The following is a 9,674-nucleotide window of genomic DNA, read 5'->3' on the forward strand; positions in this document are numbered from 1 at the left end:
AGCGGAGGGGTATGGAGACCTGGATATTTTGGTACATCAGTCGTTGAAGTCATTCATACATACAGGTACAGCATGCAGTAAAGGAAGCCAAATATCATGCTGGCCTTCATAGCGAGGAGATTAGGGTATCGGAGCATGGAGACTTGTACAGCACCTTGCTGAGACCAGACCGTGAGTATTGTGTGCAGTTATGATCATCTAATCTGAGGAAGGACATTCTTGCTTTTGAGGGAGTGTAGCGAATATTCACCAGATTGATTCCAGGGATGGCAGGACTGACATGAAGAAAGACAGGATCGACTCGGCTTACACTCGCTGGAATTTAGAAGAATGAGAGGGGAGCTCATAGAAACATTTAAAATTTGGTCGGGAATGGACAGGTTTGATTGCGTAAAAAGGTTCCCGCAGTCCGAATAAAGGAAGCCCAGTACCAGCGGTCACTGTCTAAGGATAAAGTGTAAACCATTTAGGACCGACACGAGGAGAATCTTCTTCACTCAGATCATTGTGAACCTGTGGAATTATGTACCACAGAAAGATGTGGAAGCCAGTTGGATAGATATACTCAAAAGAGAGTGAGATATGGCACTTACGGCTAAAGTGATCAAGGGGCATGGAGAGAAATCAGGAAGGGGAAGTGAAGTTGCATGCTCAGCCATGATCATATTGAATGGTGGTGCTGGCTGGAAGGGACGAATGGCCTACTCCTGCACCAATTTCTAAGTTTCTATGTTTCTATCTTCAGAATATGAGGTGCTTTGTTGTTCTTCGCCTTTTATTAACAAAAATTAAACACTAATTGCACTATCTTTAAACTTGAATGTGCTCGTAATGTGAGCATTGGTGGTTCAGTGCTAGAATTCTCGCCTCCCACGCGGGTGACCTGGGTTCGATTCCCGGCACGTGCAGTGTTTATGGAAGTATTTCAGAAAGCGTGTATTAAAAAATTAAACTTCCCGACTGCTTCAAGAGCGCACACAGAGAGTAGCGGCTGTTAAATGAGCGGGGGCACAGATATTTTTCGGTATAAAGAGCGGAAGCAGTGAGGATCGCTTGGAACGTGAGGGAGTAAAGGATTTGAGTTATTTTTCAAATAGCACGAGCAGAGGGAAGCGGAAATTTAAAAAGCGAGAACACACAGGAGTGGCTGTTTGCAGCACGGCAGCAGAGATGAGCGGGTGTTGAAAGTGGGGAGCAAGTCTGGGCGGCAGTTTAATAAGGAGGAGCAGAAAGGAGCGGCGGTACCGTTTCCTCGAGCTGTGGCGATTTTCAATAATTCCATCAATGTAATATCTCCAACTTTGCAAATCACACCAAGCTGGGTTGCATTGCGAGCTGCTAGGAGGCTGCAGCGGAATTGGACAGATTCGGTGGATGGCAGATGCCATATAATGAAGATAAGTGTGAGTTTATCCACTTTGGTGGCAAAACCTTGAAGGTAGAATGTTATCTGAATGTTGACCGATTTGTAAAAGCGGAGGGGTATTGAGACCTGGGTATTTTGGTACATCAGTCATTGAAGTCATTCATACATACAGGTACAGCATGCAGTAAAGGAAGCCAAATGTCATGCTGGCCTTCATAGCGAGGAGATTAGGGTATCGGAGCATGGAGACTTGTACAGCACCTTGCTGAGACCAGACCTTGAGTATTGTGTGCAGTTATGATCATCTAATCTGAGGAAGGACATTCTTGCTTTTGAGGGAGTGTAGCGAATATTCACCAGATTGATTCCAGGGATGGCAGGACTGACATGAAGAAAGACTGGATCGACTAGGCTTATACTCGCTGGAATTTAGAAGAATGAGAGGGGAGCTCATAGAAACATTTAAAATTTGGTCGGGAATGGACAGGTTTGATGGCGTAAAACGGTTCCCGCAGTCCGAATAAAGGAAGCCCAGTAACAGCGGTCACTGTCTAAGGATAAAGTGTAAACCATTTAGGACCGACACGAGGAGAATCTTCTTCACTCAGATCATTGTGAACCTGTGGAATTCTGTACCACAGAAAGATGTGGAAGCCAGTTGGATAGATATACTCAAAAGAGAGTGAGATATGGCCCTTACGGCTAAAGTGATCAAGGGGCATGGAGAGAAATCAGGAAGGGGAAGTGAAGTTGCATGCTCAGCCATGATCATATTGAATGGTGGTGCTGGCTGGAAGGGACGAATGGCCTACTCCTGCACCAATTTCTAAGTTTCTATGTTTCTATCTTCAGAATATGAGGTGATTTGTTCTTCTTCACCTTTTATTAGCAAAAATTAATCACTAATTGCACTATCTTTAACCTTGAATGTGCTCGTAATGTGAGCATTGGTGGTTCAGGGGTAGAGTTCTCGCCTCCCACGCGGGAAACCCGGGTTCGATTCCCGGCCAATGCAGTGTTTATGGAAGTATTTCAGAAAGCGTGTATTTAAAAATTAAATTTCCCGACTGTTTCAAGAGCGTACGCAGAGAGGAGCGGCTGTTAAATGAGCGGGGGCACAGATATCCTTCGGGAAAAGAGCGGGAGCAGTGAGGATCGCTTGTAACGTGAGGGAGTAAAGGATTTGAGTTATTTTTCAAATAGCACGAGCAGAGGGAAGCGGCAATTTAAAAAGCGACAACACACAGGAGTGGCTGTTTGCAGCACGGCAGCAGAGATGAGCGGGTGTTGAAAGAGCGGGAGCAAGTCTGGGCGGCAGTTTAATAAGGAGGAGCAGAAAGGAGCGGCGGTACCGTGACGACTGATGTACCAAAATACCCAGGTCTCAATACGCCTCCGCTTTTACAAATCGGTCAACATTCAGATAAAATTCTACCTTCAAGGTTTTGCCACCAAAGTGGATAAACTCACACTTATCTACATTATATGGCATCTGCCATCCACCTAATCTGTCCAATTCCGCTGCAGCCTCCTAGCAGCTCGCACTGCCACCCAGCTTGGTGTGATTTGCAAAGTTGGAGATGTTACATTGATGGAATTATTGAAAATCGCCACAGCTCGAGGAAACGGTACCGCCGCTCCTTTCTGCTCCTCCTTATTAAACTGCCGCCCAGACTTGCTCCCGCTCTTTCAACACCCGCTCATCTCTGCTGCCGTGCTGCAAACAGCCACTCCTGTGTGTTCTCCCTTTTTAAATTGCCGCTTCCCTCTGCTCGTGCTATTTGAAAAATAACTCAAATCCTTTACTCCCTCACGTTACAAGCGCTCCTCACTGCTCCCGCTCTTTGTACCGAAGGATATCTGTGCCTCCGCTCATCTCTGTGTACGCTCTTGAAACAGTCGGTAAGCTTAATTTTTAAATACACGCTTTCCGAAATACTTCCATAAACACTGCATCGGCCGGGAATCGAATGGTACTGGCCTTCCTGCATTCGGACTGCAGGAACCTTTTTACGCCATCAAACCTGTCCATTCCCGACCAAATTTTAAATGTTTCTATGAGCTCCCCTCTCATTCTTCTAAATTCCAGCGAGTGTAAGCCTAGTCGATCCAGTCTTTCTTCATGTCAGTCCTGCCATCCCTGGAATCAATCCGGTGAATATTCGCTACACTCCCTCAAAAGCAAGAATGTCCTTCCTCAGATTAGATGATCATAACTGCACACAATACTCAAGGTCTGGTCTCAGCAAGGTGCTGTACAAGTCTCCATGCTCCGATACTCTAATCTCCTCGCTATGAAGGCCAGCATGACATTTGGCTTCCTTTACTGCATGCTGTACCTGTATATATGAATGACTTCAACGACTGTTTGATGGGACAGTGCAGAGGGAGCTTTACTCTGTTTCTAAGCCCATGCTGTACCTGCCATGAGAGTGTTTGATGGGACATTGTAGAGAGAGCTTTACTCTGTATCTAACCCCATGCTGTACCTGCCCTGGGAGTGTTTGATGGGACAGTGTATAGCGAGCGTTACTCTGTATCTCACCCCGTGCTGTACCTGCACTGGGAGTGTTTGATGGGGCAGTGTAGAGGGAGGTTTACTCTGTATCTAACCCATGCTGTACCTGCCTTGGGAGTGTTTGTTGGGACAGTCGCGAGGAAGCTTTACCCTGTATCTAACCCCGTGCTGTACCTGTCCTGGAAGTGTTTGATGAGACAAGGTAGGGGGAGCTTTACTCAGTATCTAACCCCCTGTACCTGCCCTGGGAGTGTTTGATGGGACAGTGTAGAGGGAGCTTTACTCTATATCTAACCCCGTGCTGTACCTGCCCTGGGATTGTTTGATGGGACAGTGTAGAGGGAGCTTTAATCTGTATCGAACCACGTGCTGTAACTTACCTGGGAGTGTTTGTTGGGACAGTGTAGAGTGAGCTTTACTCTGTATCTAACCCCCTGTACCTGCCCTGGGAGTGTTTCATGGAACAGTGTTAAGGGCGCTTTACTCCGTATCTAACCCCCTGCCTGTACCTGCCCTGGGAGTGTTTGATGGGACAGTGTGGAGGGAGCTTTACTCTGTCTCTAAACATTTGCTGTACCAGCCCTGGGAGTGTTTGATGGGACAGTGCAGTGGTAGCTTTATTCGGTATCTAACCCCCTGTACCTGCACTGGGAGTGTTTGTTTGGACATTGTAGAGGGAGCTTTACTCTGAATCTAACCCCGTGCTGTACCTACCCTGGGAGTATTTGATGGGACAGTGTAGAGGGAGATTTACTCTGTATCGAACCACGTGCTGTACCTTACCTGGGAGTGTTTGATGGGACAGTGTAGAGGGAGCTTTACTCTGTATGTAACCTCTGTACCTGCCCTGGGAGTGTTTGATGGAAGTGTTAAGAGAGCTTTACTCTGTTTCTAAACCCCTGTACCTGCCCTGGGAGTGTTTGATGGGACTGTGTAGAGGGAGCTTTACTCGGTATCTATCCCCCTGTACCTGACCTGAGATTGTATGATGGGACAGTGTAGGGGGAGCTTTACTCTATATCTAAACACGTGCTTTACATGCCCTGGGAGTGTTTGATGGGTCAGTGTAGAGGGAGCTTTACTCTGTATCTAACCCCCTGTACCTGCCCTGGGAGTGTTTGATGGAACAGTGTTAAGATAGCATTACTCTGTATCTAACCCCCTGCGTGTACCTGCCCTGGGAGTGTATGATGGGACAGTGTGGAGGGAGCTTTACTCTGTATCTAAACATTTGCTGTACCTGCCCTGGGAGTGTTTGATGGGACAGTGTAGTGGAAGCTTTATTCGGTATCTAACCCCCTATACCTGCCCTGGGAGTGTTTCATAAGACAGTGTAGAGGGGGGTTTACTCTGTATCTAACCCGTGCTGTACCTGCCCTGGGAGTGTTTGATGGGACAGTGAAGAGGGAGCTTTAATCTGAATCTAAACCACTGTGCCTGCCCTGGGAGTGTTTGATGGATTATTGCAAAGAGAGCTTTACTCTATATCTACCCGTGCTGTAATTGCCTAGGGAGTGTTTGATGGGACAGTGCAGAGGGAGCTTTACTCTGTATCTAAACGCCTGAACCTACCCTGGAGTGTTTGATGGGACATTGCAGAGGGAGCTTTACTCTGTATCTAACCTCCTGTACCTGCCCTGGGAGTGTTTGATGGGACAGTGCAGAGGGAGCTTTACTCTATATCTAACCGCCTGTACCTGCCTTGGAGTGTTTGATGGGACAGTGCAGAGGGAGCTTTACTGTGTATCTAATCTCCTGTACCTGTCCTGGGAGTGTGTGATGGGACAGTGTAGAGGGAGCTTTAATCTGAATCTAACATCCTGCACCTGTCCCGTGAGTGTTTGATGGGACAGTGTAGAGAAAACTTTACTCTGTATCTAACCACATGCTGTACCTGTTCTGAGAGTGTTTGATGGGACAGAGTAGAGGGAGATTTACTCTGTATCTAACCCATGCTGTACCTGCCCTTTGAGTGTTTGTTGGGACAGTGTCGAGGAAGCTTTACTCTGTATCTAACCCCGTGCTGTACCTGCCCTGGAAGAGTTTGATGCGACAGTGTAGGGGGAGCTTTACTCTGTATCTAACCCCTTATACCTGCCCTGGGGCTGTTTGATGGTACAGGGTAGAGGGAGCTTAATCTGAATCTAATCACCTGTACCTGCCCTGGGATTATTTGATGGGACAGTGTCGAGGGAGCTTTATTCTGTATCTAACTACCTGTACCTGTCCTGGGAGTGTTTGTTAGGACACTGTAGAGGGAGCTTTACTCGGTATCTCACCCCCGAAGAGACAGGAGAGAGAGACAGAGAGACAGCGAGAGAAACTCAGAGACACAGGGAGAGAGAAAGGCAGAGAGAGAGAGAAAGAGAGAGGGAGACAGGCAGACAGACAGAGAGATGGTGAGAGAGAGACAGAGAGAGAGACAGAGAGCGAGACACAGAGAGAGAGAGAGAGAGAGAGTGAGCAGGAGAAAGACAGAGAATGAGAGACAGAGAATGGGAGACAGAGAGGGAAAGACAGAGAGATGGAGAGATAGAGAGACAGAAATACAGAGACAGAGACAGAAACAAAGAAATAAAGACAGAGAGAGAGAAACACAGATTGACAGAGATATTCAGAGAGAGACAGAGGTTGATAGAGAGGGGGAAAGACAGAGATAAAGACAGGGAGAGACACAGAGCGCGATTGACAGAGCAAGAGGGAGAGGGAGACAGAGAGAGAGAGAAAGAATAAACGAGAGAGAAACATAGTTGGAGAGAGAGAGCAATATGGAGAAAGAAAGAGAAAGACAGAGAGAAACATAAAGATAGAGAGAGAGAGACAGAGAGGGAGGGCGCGAGAGACAGGCACACAGAGAGATAGAGAGAGGGCGAGCTAGAAAAAGATCGAAAGAGATGGAGATATATCGAGAGGGAAAGAGATACAGACAAAGAGAGCCAGAGAACGAGAGAGCGAGAGAGACAGAGAACAAGAGCCAGAGAGAAAGAGAGAGAGAGGCAGGGAGAAAGAGAGAGAGAGTGACAGAGGTAATCAGACAGACAAAGCGAGAGAGAGATAGAGAGAGATAGAGCGAGCCAGAGAGTGACAGAGCGGGACAGAGAGACAGAGAGAGAGAGAGAGAGAGAGAGAGAGAGATCGGCAGACAGAGAGAGAGAGTGAGAGCTAATCAGACAGACAAAGCGAGAGACAGCGAGAGAGAGAGCGAGAGACAGAGACAGAGAGACAGAGAGAGACAGAGAGAGAGACAGAGACAGCGAGAGTGAGAGAGCGATAGACTGAGAGAGAGAGAGAGAGAGAGAGAGAGAGAGAGAGAGTGAGAGAGAGAGAGGGGGAGAGAGACAGAGAGATAGACAGAGAGAGAGAGCGCAAGAAACAGATGGAGAAAAGTAGAGGTATATAGAGAGGGAAAGAGATACAGAGAGAGAGAGAGCCAGAGACAGATAGAGAGAGAGAGACAGAGAGGGAAAGATAGAGAGAGACAGCGAAACACAGAGACAGAGAGAGTGACAGAGAGAGAGCGAAAGAGAGGGGAAGACAGAGAAAGACAGAGAGATAGAGAGAAAGACAGAGAGAGAAAAAAGAAGAGAGAAAGACAGAGCGAGCGAGAGAGAGAGGAGAGAGAGAGAGCTAGAAACCGATAGTAAAATAGAGATATATGGAGAGGGAAAGAGATACAGAGAGAGAGAGAGACCAGGAGAGACAGAGAGAGAGCTAGTTTGGGATTGATACAGGACTATGGGGAGAGCGCGGGGCAGTGGGATTAGTTTGGCGATTGATAAAGGGCTATCGGGAGAGCGCGGGGCAATGGGATTAGTTTGGGGTTTGATACAGGACTTTGGGGAGAACGCGGGGCAGTGGGATTAGTTTGGAGATTGATACAGGGCTATGGGGAGAGAGCGGGGCAGTGGGATTAGTTTGGGGATTGATACAGGACAATGGGGAGAGAGCGGAGCAGTGGGAATAGTTTGGAGATTGAAACGGGGTTATGGGGAGAGTGCGGGGCAGTGGGATTAGTTTGGGGATTGATACAGGGATATGGGGAGAGAATGGGGCAGTGGGATTATTAAGGAGCTTGATACAGGGTTATGGGGAGAGAACGGGGCAGTGGGATTAGTTTGGGATTGATACAGGACTATGGGGAGAGAGCGGGGCAGTGCGATTGGTATGCGGATTGATACAGGGCTATGGGGAGAGAACGGGGCAGAGGGATTTGTTTGGGTTTGATACAGGACTATGGGGAGAGAGCGGGGCAGTGGGAATAGTTTAGGGGATTGATACCGGACTTTGGGGAGAGAGCGGGGGCAGTAGGATTAGTTTGGGGATTGATACTGGACGAATGGGAGAGAGCGGGGCAGTGGGATTAGTTTGGGGATTGTTACAGTACTATGGTGAGAGAGTGGGCAGTGGGATTAATTTGGGATTGATACAGGGGTATGGGGAGAGAGCGGGGCAGTGGGATTAGTTTGGGATTGATATAGAGCTATGGGGAGAGAGCGGGGCAGTGGGATTAGTTTGGGGATTGATACAGGGCTATGGGGAGAGAGCGGGGCAATGGGATTAGTTTGGGGATTGATAAAGGCTGTGGGGAGAGAGCGGGGCAGTGGGATTAGTTTGGGGATTGATACAGGGCTATGGGGAGAGAGCGGGTCAGTGAGATTAGTGTGGGGACTGATACAGGACTATGGGGAGAGGGCGGGGCAGTGGGATTATTTTGGGGATTGATAAAGTACTATGGGGAGAGAGCGGGGCAGTTGGATTAGTTTGGGGATCGTTACAAGACTATGGGGAGAGAGCGGGGCAGTGAGATTAGTTTGGGATTGATACAGGGGTATGGGGAGAGAGCGGGGCAGTGGGATTAGTTTGGGATTGATACAGGGCTATGGGGAGAGAGCGGGGCAGTGGGATTAGTGTGGGGACTGATACAGGACTATGGGGAGAGGGCGGGGCAGTGGGATTATTTTGGGGATTGATAAAGTACTATGGGGAGAGAGCGGGGCAGTTGGATTAGTTTGGGGATCGTTACAAGACTATGGGGAGAGAGCGGGGCAGTGAGATTAGTTTGGGATTGATACAGGGCTATGGGGAGAGAGCGGGGCAGTGGGATTAGTTTGGGATTGATACAGGACTATGGGGAGAGAGCGGGTCAGTGGGATTAGTTTGGGCAGTGATACAGGGCTATGGGGAGAGAGCGGGGAAGTGGGATTAGTTTGGGGATTGATTCAGGGCTATGGGTAGAGAGCGGGGCAGTGGGATTAGTTTGGGGATTGATACAGGGCTATGGGGAGAGAGCGGGGCAGTGGGATTGACAGCAAAGAATGAATAAAAATGCAATAAAGAAAGGAAAGATAGATTAGGAAGGTAAACTTGCGCAAAACATAAAAACAGATAGTAAAAGCGTTTACAGATATATAAAACGGAAAAGAGTGACTAAAGTGAATGTTGGTCCTTGGAAGATAAAAAGGGCGATTTAGTGATGGGTAATGTGGAAATGGCTGAGACCTTAAACAATTATTTTGCTTCCGTCTTCAGACTGGAAGACACAAAAACCATGCCAAAATTTGCAGGCCACAGGAATGTGGGAAGGGAGGACCTTGAGACAATCACTATCACGAGCGGAGTAGTGCTGGACAGGCTAATGGGGCCTGAAGGTAGACAAATCCCCTGGTCCTGATGAAATGCATCCCAAGGTATTAAAAGAGATGGCAGAAGTTATCGCAGATACATCCGTTATAATCTACCAAAATTCTCTGGACTCTGGGTAGGTAGCAGCGGATTGGAAAGCAGCTCATG

At 48.0% G+C, this 9,674-nt stretch overlaps 1 non-coding gene across 1 annotated transcript; it reads left to right on the forward strand.

The window, feature by feature from the left end:
* Positions 1 to 2,310: 2,310 nt before the first annotated feature.
* Positions 2,311 to 2,381, forward strand: trnag-ccc (transfer RNA glycine (anticodon CCC)). The gene has a single exon. It is a non-coding gene; the product is annotated as a tRNA-Gly (tRNA).
* The last annotated feature ends 7,293 nt before the right edge of the window (positions 2,382 to 9,674 follow it).

Source organism: Pristiophorus japonicus, chromosome 25, assembly GCF_044704955.1.
Source record: "Pristiophorus japonicus isolate sPriJap1 chromosome 25, sPriJap1.hap1, whole genome shotgun sequence".
Classification (NCBI taxonomy): domain Eukaryota; kingdom Metazoa; phylum Chordata; class Chondrichthyes; family Pristiophoridae; genus Pristiophorus; species Pristiophorus japonicus.